Consider the following 13,600-nt stretch of genomic DNA (forward strand, 5'->3'; position numbering starts at 1 on the left):
AAGAGAGAGATGGTTCTCTAGAAGATAGCTTTGCATTCTGAAAGCTTCTTGTTTACTACCCGTGTGGATACATGTAAACAAAATTTAACTCCCATTGCTTACAGGTAATGTTGGCTTGTTTGATCTGACTTTATTCCCTTCTCCAGTATCCCATGTCATTGGGAAATGTAACTTACTTCTTATTGAGGCCTTGAGTACCAACAAGATACCCTGTGATCAACTTTCCTCTCCAACTGGCAATAGTAGCAGATTTTTTTTTATTATTATTATTTCTGAAGCCAGGACCATTTTGACTGAGGAATGGGTAAAGGACCACAGCCTCCCATGTGAGCTGACTTCTAATTCTTGAATATTTAACTGACTCCATAAAGTTGGTGTCCTCAGGACTTCAGGTTTGCAGGACAAAGATGTGTTGTTCCCAAGTCATCTTGGTCATTGTTATAGCCAGGGTGACTTCCTGGCCTGGCCTGGCTTGGACTGTACAAGATTCTAGGTTTCCTGGGACATTGGACTTCAGATCTAAAGTCCCCTAAGTAGCTTTTGGTGAGTATAAAATTTATTATCCAAACCAAGATAGTTTTGAAAATGAAAGGCAAGATAGATAGATAGATAAATATATATATATATATATATATATATATATATATATATATAGATAGATAGATAGATAGATAGATATAGATGATATAAATATAGAAGAGAGAAAGAGGAGAGGAAGAAAGAAAAAAGGAAGAAAAAGGAAAGGAAGGACATAACTTAAGTACATAGATTTTCTAACATTGTAGATAACAAAGATTTCTTCTAACAACCTAGGTACATCAGTATTGAAAGCATAAAACTAAAAATGACTTTTGTGGCATTTAGAATCCTCATTGGAGTCTCCCAAGGATGGAAAAAATGCCTGATCTAAAGTCCCAGAGATGATGTCGGCTTTCCTGGAAACTTCAGCTTCCCTGGAAGAGAGTGCCATTGTAGGTTGGCAAGAATCTAGGCTTCCTCAGTGGAAGGAACACTGGGAGTAACAGGGGTGGTCATTCAGGGATGAAGGTTTGAACCCAAGTCACTGTGCAGCACATACTCTTGTTTCTAGCTGACAATGACTTTCTCTTACTTGTAACCACAATGGAGAGCTCAGTGTTATCAAATAGTGGCAGCCCAGTGCAATGTGGAATACAGAGGATGGCAGAGGACCAGTGTCAGGAGCCTGGCACTGAGGGGAAGAGATACTGGGTATCAAAAAGCCCCTGTCTATCAGTACAGATGAGCTGACTACTCCTTCCTGTTTCTTTCTCAGGAAACTATCACCCCAAATCCTCAGCATTTGCCTAGGTCTTGCACTTATGGTTTGGATTCCTGTTAATGTACTTGCAAGAATACATTCCCAGGAAATCTTAGGACTACTACGACAACAAAGGTGAAGAACAGAAGGGGAAGGAAAGGGCAGTGTCAAGGGCAGCATGGACGCAGAGACCTAGGCCCTGGGAAATGTGGAAGGCAGGTGAGGAGGAGAGCATGGCCTCTCAGTTGCTTTCTGTGGTAGTCTGTATTTCATGTTTATGGGACTATGTGAGGTGCATAAAGCTCAGTGGTCTCTATTTTTTGTCTATGGGATTATGCAAGATGCATTAAAGCTCTTCGCTCAGCATACTGCCAAAGTCTTACATGTCTAAATATAGATTTGTGTAATCATTGCAGAGCAAAGAAGTCTCCTGAGTGCATTTATCACAATGCACGCAGCCCATCCACTGGAGATGGGCACACATTTATTTCCAGTTGTTATTAACAGTACCCATTGAAATAAATATTTACACATTTTAGATAAATATCCTTGCTAGCTTTGCTAAGTTTACCTGTTTTAGGACACATCTTTTGAGGTGATTTTACTGGGTCTTAGAGTATCTGTTACATGTCTTGTTTAACTCTATAAACACATAGAAAATCTAGGATGTGTGTAAGTTGACTCTTCTACCACAGAAATATTTGCATATTAATAGAGACCATCACCATCATTCTTATGTCCCTGTTCACACACCTAATCAAATAAAAGTTGGCTTATAATTGTTTTTTCATTGTTTACAGCTGGTGATAATAATATTTTTGATGTTTCACATCCTTATCTGTTTTCCTTTAATTGGGAGTATTGGGTAATTTTATAATCTATAGTTTAAAAATACTATTCTTCCTTCTCGTAAATTTTCTTCATTGCTTTACATTCATATTCTCATGTGCTTTTGCTTTTACTTGTATACTTGACATGCCAGCGTTCTAAGTTATTAGTAGGATAAGGAACTGTTACATTTCTCCTAATTGTGGAGCTTCAGTGGTGTAAGTTAAAAATGGTTTAGAAAAGAGTCAAGTTATAGTATGGAAAGAGAGTGTACTGATACACACATGTATGTATGTATGTATGTATGTGTGTGTGTATATATGTATGTATGTATGTATGTGTGTGTATATATGTATGTATGTACATATATATGCATGTATGTATTATGTATGTATGTATATATGTATTTATGTATGTATGTGGAGAATGAAGAAAGATAGAGATAGAGATAGAGAGATAGAGATAGATAGATAGATAGATAGATAGATAGATAGATCTGTCTCAAACCAAAACCTACCTATATCTTCATCCCTGCATTTTAAACAGAGCCTCCATTTTTAAAGACCCTTTTTCTCACTCTTCATTTTGAATGAATTTGAAATTAGTAGTGAATTTATTAGCCAGAGTTTTTAGTTGCAAATTTTAGAACTAAGTCCATCCAACCCAAGGATGAAGCAATATATTATACGGCTGTAGACTAAAGGATATGTGAGACTAAAGGATATGTAGACTAAAGCATATATGATCTAGACTAAAGGATAATCTGTATCATAGAATTGGAGTATGTTTTGAAGATCTATGCAGTCCAGTGTCCATGGTTATCAGTACTTTAATATACATTAACATTTTCTGAGGGCACATATGATTTTAAATTTATCATCAATATTAAAATGCATTTAATAATTTTGAAGGATGGAGGTGTGAAATCTTTGAAGGGACTAGGTACATTTATGACATTGACTATGATGGGGCTTACACCAGAGCATTATATTCTTGTTTCTAACCTCTGAAGTTATATACATTAAAAATACTTACATTGTTTATATGTAGCCATACTTTTAAAAAAGTATCTTTAAAAGGAGGTATGCAACAGTTCAGGACATAGCTCTGTGGATAAAAGACTGGCAAGTGAAAGTGTTGTTCATGTCCCTAGATCTCTGCTAAAAGCCAGGCAGGTATGGTTGCTGCCTGTATTGCTAGTGCTTATCAGCCAGTGATAGGACTCCTGGCCGTGCTGGCTAGTGAAACTAATCTAGATTGGAGTGCTCTGGGTTCAGTGGAAATTTTGTCTTAAACAATAAGTATAGAACCATCAATGAAGACACCTGTTGTCAACTTTAAGCTTCCCTGGGCAAACACATACATGTGACTGTGTACCCACATACTCATGTGAACTCCATACATATCACATAATCAGATATAAAAAAAATGGTAAGAAAGGATACAGTCTATGGGATATGTCCCTGGATAAATGGGCTATGGAGGTGCCAGAGGCTTGTTTAATGCAATTCAGCTTGCAAAAGCATTCCCACTGTACCAGATGAACATAGCAGCCCTCCTCCCCCCCAAAAGCTGCAGTGCAGACACTGCTGCTTGCCACTGCCTGCCAGTGCCTGCATGGGGAAAGGGATGAATTCTGCTGTAGAGAATGAGTAGGCCCTGAAGCCTACCTGGAGCCACAGCCTCTCCAGTCCTGGCCTCTATGTCCCTATTTCTTTCTTGCTTCAAATTCTAGCATTTGATCCAAGTTCTGTAAAATAAAGAATATTAGGTTGTGCTTACATCCCATTTCAACTATAAACTAATCTGGCAGAGGGACTATTCCAATTGAGATAGGTGCTTAAGGAGTTTGCTGCCCGAGGAATGACAGGCGTTCATGGTGATAATGGTGAAGCCTGACTTACTTTTTTTTTCCAAATGGCAAGTCAATTTCCTCAATACTGTTAGAACACCAGTTCTCTCTTCTGAATTAAAATGTCATTCCTATCATGTACTGAAAATTTACAATTCTTCAAGTTTATTTTTAAAGTCTGATTCTTACAGAATATAACAGTCATTGAAGCTTTATAACACACTTTCATATGTGGCTCTTCTTTTAACAAGCATGCCATGATATCCGCATTTAAACAGAGTTCTAGCTAACCAAGACCATTTTCGTTCTGTAACCATTTATAGACACATACCACACAAGTACTGAGGATCAGTACCCTTGACTGACCACTTCCCATGGTCTCAGCTATAGTCAGAGGGAGAATACAGTCAACAAATATAATCCAACATGTTTAAAAATGTAAGAGATTCTGGGATTTCAGGAAAGTTCTACAGTATAATTTTGAAGTACTCTCAGATCATGTCTTAAATAGAGGAATAGCCTCATTCACACATGGCTCCACTAATTCAAGATTTCAAATTTTTTCTTTGGTAGAATTTACACATTTCTCTAATTCATTTTTATTGATTATTTTGTTTATTTATATTTTAAATGTTGCCCCCCTTCCTAGTCTTCCCTCCTTAATCCCCTGTCTCATCCCTCTCCTCTTTGCCTCTATGAAGGTGCTCCTCTACCTACCCACCCTCTCCTGCCTCACTGCTCTAGTATCCCCCTAGGCTGGGGCATTAAGCCTCCACAGGACCAAGGTCCTCCCCTCCCATTAATGCCAGATGAAGCAATCCTCTGTATATAAGCAGCTGGAGCCATGGGTCCCTCCATGTATATGTATACTCTTTGGTTGGTGGTTTAGTCTCTGGGAGCTCTGGGGGGTCTAGTTAGTTGATATTGTTGTTCTTCCTATGGGGTTGCAATCCTCTTCAGCTCCTCTATTCCTTCTCCTAACTCTTCCATTGGGGTCCCTATGCTGTGAGTATCTCCATCGTCTTAATCAGATGCTGGCAGAGCCTTCAGGGGACAGCTTTACCAGGCGTCTGTACTAGGCTTCCGTCAGCAAGTTCTTCTTGGCATCAGCAATAGTGTTTGCTGTCTGCCAATGGGATGGATCCCTAGGTGGGGCAGTCTTGGGATGGCCTTTCCTTCAGTCTCTGCTTCATATTTTGTCCCTGCATTTCCTTTAGATGGAAACAATCCTGGGTTAAGAATTTTGAGATGGGTGGGTGGCCCCATCCCTCAGTGGGGGGGGGCGCTGTGCCTAACCTCTGGATATGGTCTCTACAGGTTCTCTCCTTTGTTGGGTATTTTGGCTAATTTTATCCCCGTTGGGCCCTGGACACCTCATGCTTCCCCGGTGTCTGGGACTTTTTAGTGGCTACCCCCAGTTCCCCACCCTCCACTGCTACATATTTCTATTCATTTTCCAGACCCTCTGTACTTCTCTCCTGTCTCTTCTCATACCTGCTCCTGCTCCCATTTTTCCCTCCCCTTTCTTTCTCCCTTCCAGGACCCTCCCTTTCTCTACCCCTATGATTATTTTGTTCCTCCTTCTAGGTAAGATTGAGGCATCTACACTTTGGCCCTCCTTCTTGTTAAGCTTCATATGGCCTGTGAGTTTTATCATGGGTATTCTAATTCTTAAGCCTTCAGGAATATTCTATTGTAACACATTCTTACAAGCATTTATATTATCTGAAATTTGTTGTTCTTTTGTCTATGACATGCACAAATACTAAATTTTGAATAATTTTTGAGATTTATAGTTTTACTTCCTCTAAATGTTATCGTTATATTAAGTTAAAATTTCAGAATGTGTTAAACATTGGCAGAGGTTGTGGCCATCCTTACTTTACTTTGGAATGTAACTGAAAATCTATCTTTTTATTAAGTTTATTTTTAGTGGATAATAAATTTTCTTTATCATGACAGGAATTTAAAAATAGTTCTGTGTTCTTACAAGGGTGCTTAAAAAATCATCAAATGATCTTTGGGATTTTCAGGATTGATAATATTTTCTTATAGGTGTCATAATCACCAGCATCTTATTGAAGAATATTTCTTGGCACATGTCTACCCTTTGTAAGACAGTGCTTTCTTCTCTGCTTGTTTTCTGTTTACAATATTTGCTAGGTTTTCAGACTTGGCTGAACTCAGGCTATGGCCCACTGGAAAGATCACTTTCTAAATGGCACTATTTTCTTCCTCCTGAGCCACATAAGAAAGGCCTGCTTGAACATTTTTTTGGGGAAGTTGGTCAGAGGGTGTATGCAATGCCAAGTCAGTAGTTCCTCTCATTGTAGAGCTTCCTATTCATCATTCACTCAGAGGTTTTAGTTTCTATCAATCTTAATGATTGTCATTGTTGATTTTTTTATCATGTACTATGAAAAGACAACATACATGTACAATGGGTGTTTTTCTATATAGCAATTTTTCTATAAGGATAAATTTATATTACTGTGAAGTGCAATTTGTATGTGAAAGATGAGATAAATACTTAATTTCCCATGTCTTACATTTTGTTAGAACAATGTGTTAGTGCCATGGAAACTTCCAAGAAAGAAACAAAAAGTACTTAATGTAGTCTTTCTAGTGATATGATTTTTCTTTTACTGTATCTCCTACTTCTGCCAACAGATAGTAACTCCAAAGAAGATTGCTTTGTTTTAAAATGATAAAAATGCCTTTTGTAAAGGGTCCGCAGCAATACTGGAGTAATCTCTGTCCCTATAAGTGGTGGCCAATCTTCATTCTGCTTGACTGATTTTTTTCTTTTGTTGTCTTCTTTCTTGTATTCTTGTGTTCACTTCCTGTCTTGTGTTCTTCTGGGGAGAACTTTGAGAGTGGAGCAGCTTCATTAGTCTCAGATTGATTCAGTTGTTTGCTTCCTGATTGATTGCTGATCACATGGCAGTCTTATAATTCTTCTATTTGATGATTGAGAGTGTATAGCTTTATGTTAGGCAAAATAATTATACATTTCTAGGACTCTCATCATTAGGTGCCTTACATTCCTTTGGCAAGTATATAAAGATAATTGTTAAGCTTTTTGTATTACAAACATTTAAAATTCTCTTTTAAATTAAGTTTTTATTTATTTACATCTCAAATGTTTCCCCCCTACTGATCCCTACTCTCAGAGTTCTTCCCCCATTCCCCCACCCCTTTGTCTCTTAAAGGGCCCCACCCTGGGGCATCAAGTCTCTATAGGATTAGGAAAATCCTCTCCCATTGAGGCCAGACAAGGCAGTTTTCAGCTACATATGTGCTAGAAGCCTTGGACAGCCTGTATATACTCTTTGCTTGGTGCCTTAGTCTCTGGGAGTTCCCAGGAATTTGGGTTAGTTGATACTGTTGATACTATGGAGTTGCCATCCCCTAGTTCCTTCAATCTTTCTCCTAACTCTTCTCTAGGGGTCCATGATCTCAGTCCAATGCTTAGCTGTGAGTATCTGCATCTGTCTCAGTTAGTTGATGGTAGACCTTCTCAAAGGACAGCCATGCTAGGCTCCTGTCTGCAAGCACAACATAGCATCAGTAATAATGTCAGAATTTAGTGCTTGCCTATGGGATGGATCCCAAGTAGGGCTAGTTGCTGGATAGCCATTCCTTCAGTCTCTGTTCCATTTTGTCCCTGTATCTCTTTAAGAATCAGCTGACAAAGCTGTTATTAGTGGTTATTGTTTATATTCCTATTGCTTTGAAAAAAACTCACAACCAACAGTGACAGGGAAAAAGAGGGTTATTTTAATTTTTAGTTTCAAAAGCACAGAAACTGGCATAAAAAATGGCAGGGAGATAGTCTTAGGAAGCTGGTTGATCACATCGTGGCGGGAGAGGAAGGGAGAGAGAGAGAGAGAGAGAGAGAGGGAGAGAGAGAGAGAAACACACACATGCACACATACACACACACACAGCAGACAGAATGGGAAGTGGGACAAGGTTATAAGTGTTCAAAATGCTCCTCCAATCAGCAGTGATTTATTTCCTCTAGCAAGGCTCCACCTTGTAAAGGTTATGTACCTTCACCAAGAGCACCATACACAATGCATAAAACCACTACAGATCCATCAAGAAAAAGTACCTATCTTGATTCTATCTATGGCAACAATATCAATAACCTTACTATAGGACATAGGTATCATGAGAGTGATGGTGAAGATAACGATGATTATAATAATGGTGTGTGTGTGTGTGTGTGTGTTTGCATGTAACAGATATAGGAAGTGAGTGTAAAGGATATAATAATTTGTTAAAAAATACTCTTATAAATCTGAAATTGAATGAGATAGATAAAACAAACTATAGACCGTAAAGATATGTTGTAGTTTTCATTATAGTTGGCTCTTATTTTAAAAGCACTCTGAATCATAGGTATAGACAATGACTATTTTAGCCAATGTTTGAGATTCAATTCAGAGCCCACTGAACTATTTTGAGGATTATTTGGTCTAACACAAGAATATTTATAACGTAAAAATCACTGTACTTAGGTTATAGGGTGTTTTTTGTGGATTTTTTTCTTATTCATTGGGGAAATGGAGAGTTGGAGGAGAAGCATATGTACTGGAAATGAGATGGAATGCAGATTATAAGTAGTTTGTGGATATTTTCTATAAAACTTAAGCAGCAGAAGTTATTGCTTCATCCTAATTCAACAAGGGCTGGTTATACCCCATCCAGATGCCAGATGATGAGAAAAGAACAATGGACAAGAATTAATGTGTCTCATTAATTTTTTCATTCATTTTGTTACTTTGTGGTGGGTTTTGAACTCATTATCCAGTTTTGTATGACTTGAACAACTGGTCCTCCTCCCACTAGCTCCCAAATGCTGAGATCACAAGCATGTACGATTACACCCACCTTGAAAGGATTTATTAGACTAGAATAAGAAAAGCAATCACAAAGGGATATGGTATATGCTCCAGTAAATGCATGACCAGGTTTCAGAAGGATCACAGAAGGGATACCTAAACCTGATTTTGGAGACCCCTTTCCAGTAAAGAGAATATTTTATGAAGGATGTCTGAGCTGAGACCTGCTGGATGGAAGAGTAGTAAGAGAAATCCAGGAAAATGGCTCTTGTATGCATAGGCTCTACTTTAACAGATCATGGTATTTAAAATATAAAATATTATTTATGTCTGAGTGGAAGCCTAGAATTAAAACACTTGTGAGACATGAAATTGGAAAAAGTGGATTAGAGTGAAAGGGCGTTAGAGTAAAGTTTATTTCCCCAGGACAGTGAGGCATTTAAAGAAGTGATGGGATTCAAGTGGGTGTTTTAGAAAACTTCCTCCGACCCACAGTAATGCCCATAATATTTGTGTAATGAATGACAACACTGCTACTTCATTTCCATGCTTTCAAATGTACAATTAGCCTAGAAGCAAAGTCTAGCCTTGTATTCCAAAGCATGATTAATGTATAAGGCAGTTTGGCCTTATAATGATTTCTTATTTGCCAACTGTAGTCCTGCTTTCCTAGTATCTCCATGATGACCTCAGGCATCAGCCACATCCTTCAAGTTGACTTGACCAACAAGGGGGACATCATAATCTAGTTAATCAAACAACAGATAAAATTGTTATCCTTTGGTGTTCCCAAGACTTAAAATATATTCCTCAAGTTGCAACAGTGACACTCTTATTTTAGTGATAGCCAACATCTGTTTAAGGGGACTACAGACCCACTCAATAGGAGGAAAATGCCTGGTTCTGGAAACCTAGCTAACTGTCAAGGGCTAGTGAGGTCATAGATTTTAAAAGAGAATTATCACTTTACTAGACCATCAAAATTTTTAACTGCATTCAGAAATTTATCATTAGATACAGATGGGTGTATCTATAACTCCCAGTCAAAGAAGCTTCTATTTACAGGAGTAGCCATTGTAGAAAAGCACAATAGGTCATAATGTAGAGCTCAACGGATTGTGGAGAGCCTTGTTCTAATTAAACATCTATAGAACAACTCCTGCAAGTAATACTCAGGGAACATCATGGAAGACGGAGTGGAAAGATTTGAAGAGCCAGAGGACCAGGAAGTCTGCTGTGAGATTGTTTCCTAGACATGACAGGGAGGGTATACTCATGATACCTTAATGATATAGCTGCCTAAAAAGGACTGGAGTAATAATATTTTTAGATATGCTAACATAGAAGGGGATCTCATGGGGTCTCACCTCTAGAGAAAGAACAGCAGGCAACTTATCACTTTTTAGAGAGGGAGAACTATACTTTCCCAGGAGTGAGCCCCTAATTTATTATATAATACAAAGTGGTAAGCCCTGAAATCATAGACACACATGTAACTCTACATGGACTAAGCAAACTGTAATTATATAGTGATATAAAGCAATGATTAAAAAGAGGTCATCAATATGAGAGGGAAACAGAGGACACAGAAGATGTTGGAAGGAGTGGACTGGACAGATTGAGGTCTGACAGAAAAGGAAGGAGTAAAGTAATTATATTTTAAATAAAAAATTAAGACTAGAATAAGAAAAGTAATAACAAATGGATATGTTATATGCTTCTGTAAATGTATGCCAAGACTGGCAAAAAGCTTTTGCCTAATATATAGGGACTGATCCTTGGCGACATCAATTTGTACACTTTTGTGTTTGTGTGTGTGTGTGTGTGTGTGTGTGTGTGTGTGTGTATGTGTTCAGTCTAAAGGTTGATGTATGGTGTCTTTTTAAATCACTTCCTACCTTAGTTTTTGAGCCAGGATCTTCACTGACCGGAAAGCTCCAGGGATACTCTTTTTTCTCATTCCCAAGTGTTGCTGGAATACTGGTTTATATTTTTCCTGTGGGTTTTTTTTTATTGAATATTTTATTTCTTCACATTTCAAATGTTATCCCCTTTCCCAGTTACTCCCCAGAATCTCCATATCCTATCCCAACTCCCTTTGCTTCTATAAGGGTGGTCTCCCACCCACTTACCCACTCCCACCTCCCCACCCTGGCATTCTCCCACACTGGGGCATCGAGCCTTCATAGGACCAAGGGTCTCTTCTTCCTCTGATGCCCGACAAGGCTATCCTCTGTTTCATATGCAGCTGGAGCTATGGGTCACTCAATGTGTACTATTCCATTGGTGATTCAGTTCTTGGGAGCTCTGGACGAGGTGGTCTGGTTGGTTGATATTGTTGTTTTTCCTATGAGGTTGAAAACCCCTTCAGTTCCTCCAGTCCTTTCTCTAACTCCTCCATTGGAGACTCCGTTTTCAGTCCAATGGTTGGCTGTGAGCATCCACCTCTATTTGTCAGGCCCTGGCAGAGCCTCTCAGGAGACAGCTATAGCAGGCTCCTATCCATAAGCATGGCTTGGCATCTGCAATAGTGTCTGGGTTTGGTGTCTGTATATGGGATGGATCCCGAGGTGGGTAAGTCTCTGAATGGCTTGTATTTTTGCACCCTGCTGTTGACTTAGGTGCTGGGGATAGAACTCAGATCCTCATGTACATGGTTAGCCCTTAACCAATTGAGCCATGTCCTCAGATCTCTGTGTTCTGGGGATGGGAGAGTGTCACAGACTATATAGCAAAGATGAGATTGTGTGTGTGTGTGTCTGTGTGTGTGTGTGTGTGTGTGTGAGAGAGAGAGAGAGAGAGAGAGACAGAGAGACAGAGAGACAGAGAGAGACAGAGACAGAGAGACAGAGGCAGAGAGACAGAGAAAGACAGAGAGAGAGAGAGAACACAGTAATACTAGAAACACGTTTAAATAAGGCCTAAGATAATAAAGCTTCCTGAATTGTAGATATGTCTGAAGGTACATTTCTTTCATTGGCAGGAATAAATGGGGAAATGAAAAGAAAGAAATGAACTTCAATTTTTTTAAAAGTACATTTGGTTTCAATTTGGAGTTAGAATCGAGTATGAAAAATGCATACGGGCTTGAAACTCTGAGTTTGGAATGAGTATGAGTAGATGAAACAGTAAAGTTGCTTTTAGACTCGTAAGACTTCTTGACTTCAGGAAATCCTGCTTTATGAAACAGTGCTTGCTACCCGTGGCTGCTCAAAGAGACTATCGTGGAAAGAAAAGCTCAACTGCAGGGAAGAGTTGGTTCCCAGAAAGAGGCATGCTCCTAGTGCTAGCCAGAGACAAAGAACCTCTAGACAATCCACTTATCTGCAACAAGAGTTACAGCCAAAGAACATCAAGGTAAGTAGCCTTCTTAAAAAGAAAGACTGGACCCCAGAATTCATGTAAAAATATAAATTTATGTTTGTACTATGACATGAAATTAAAACCAATATTGTCTAGGGAGGGAACCAAGGTACTTATTGGAAAGGAGAGGAAAAAGAAAGTGTGGAAAGGAGGAAAGTGAGGGAACATGGAGAAAATGGAAAACTTGTATTTAAAAAAAGGTCTATGGAATCCAGTACTACAATTAGTATATGCTAAGAAAACGTTGGCTGTGTTTACACTATAAGCTTGTGGTATAAGCAGATAATGCAGAGGCAGGGAGACACTAAAGGAAACAGCTGTCATTGTTTGAATGTCATGGAAACCTGTGATTTAAATGATGGGCATAGTTTTGGTTAATGGTGCCTTTTAAATACTTTTCTCTGTGTATTCATGAAAAGATTGTTTTATCATAATAAAATTTCTAAGATGAGAAAAACTGACATGATTCTATAAGTACCTGAGCTATCACACTTAGTCTTTCTTTTCTTAGAAAAGGTTGAGTGAGGTGAATGTAACAAATTTCTGCTATCTAAAGAATTTTTGTAGCATGAAAAGTTTGGCAAATGTTACCTGTGGAAGTCTATAGCACAAAAATAGTCACATACAGTTAAACAGATGAGAAGGGCTGTTTTCCAGCTAGCATTTATAGAAATTAAATAGTGGGCTGGATTTGGCTCATGGGCCACAGGGTCTAACTCTATTGCCCAGGATGATCACTGATGAATGCAAACTAAAGATTCTGTCTTCAATGGAATATGACTTGTTGAGATTCTAAGGGAACCATGAGGCAGAGGAGACCACGACTTCCACAGTTGATGAGGATTCCCTAGTACTGTGATAGAAACCAAGGCTATGATGTTTCAGTGTAATCTGCCTAGAGTTCTGAGAGCCCCAAAAAGCTAAGTTACAGTGTCTTATCACACAAACATCCTCTCAATTTTGGAACAAGAACTGAAACAAAGATCTCATATCTGTGATCTTCCCAATAGTGGCTGTGACTTTTCAGAGTAGCAATGCCGTCTGCTTGGCCATTCTCTGCTTTCCTGTGGTTTGAGTGAGAAGAGAAGTATCACAGGATGTCTCAGAGTGAATCTTGGAGGGAAGGATGCCATTAGAGTAATGAAGAAAGATGAGACTCCTCCTAGTGTTCAGAAGTTCTAGAATCACATAGTAATCAAAATATATCTCAGATTCTAGAGTCAGTGAAATCAATGGAAAGGAGAGGGGCCTGCCGGTGCTACAAGAAATAATGTGTCTAAATATGTTCACCAGACTCAGAAGAGAACTCTCTGAAGACAGATCTCTACTCATGTGCATTGCTATGAAGTTTAAAATAGTGGGAAACATGCAGGAATATGTTGATTAATGGCTTTCTTGAGAACAAATCTCCTTTTTACAGACAGCTCT

At 38.7% G+C, this 13,600-nt stretch overlaps 1 protein-coding gene across 4 annotated transcripts in view; it reads left to right on the forward strand.

Moving 5' to 3' along the window:
- Nucleotides 1-1,370: 1,370 nt before the first annotated feature.
- Nucleotides 1,371-13,600, forward strand: part of Cd226 (CD226 molecule) — an 89,772-nt gene continuing 77,542 nt past the window's right edge. For 2 of the 4 annotated variants that reach the window (XM_028768979.1, XM_028768983.1), the window contains exon 1: nucleotides 11,884-12,166. The gene's annotated coding sequence lies outside the window, so the exon portion shown is untranslated. Of the gene's footprint in view, nucleotides 1,499-11,883; nucleotides 12,167-13,600 lie in introns of those variants that run through there. The other 2 variants (XM_028768980.1, XM_028768982.1) reach the window with 2 other exon arrangements.

This window comes from Grammomys surdaster, unplaced genomic scaffold, assembly GCF_004785775.1.
Source record: "Grammomys surdaster isolate TR1022 unplaced genomic scaffold, NIH_TR_1.0 189, whole genome shotgun sequence".
Taxonomy (NCBI): Eukaryota; Metazoa; Chordata; class Mammalia; order Rodentia; family Muridae; genus Grammomys; species Grammomys surdaster.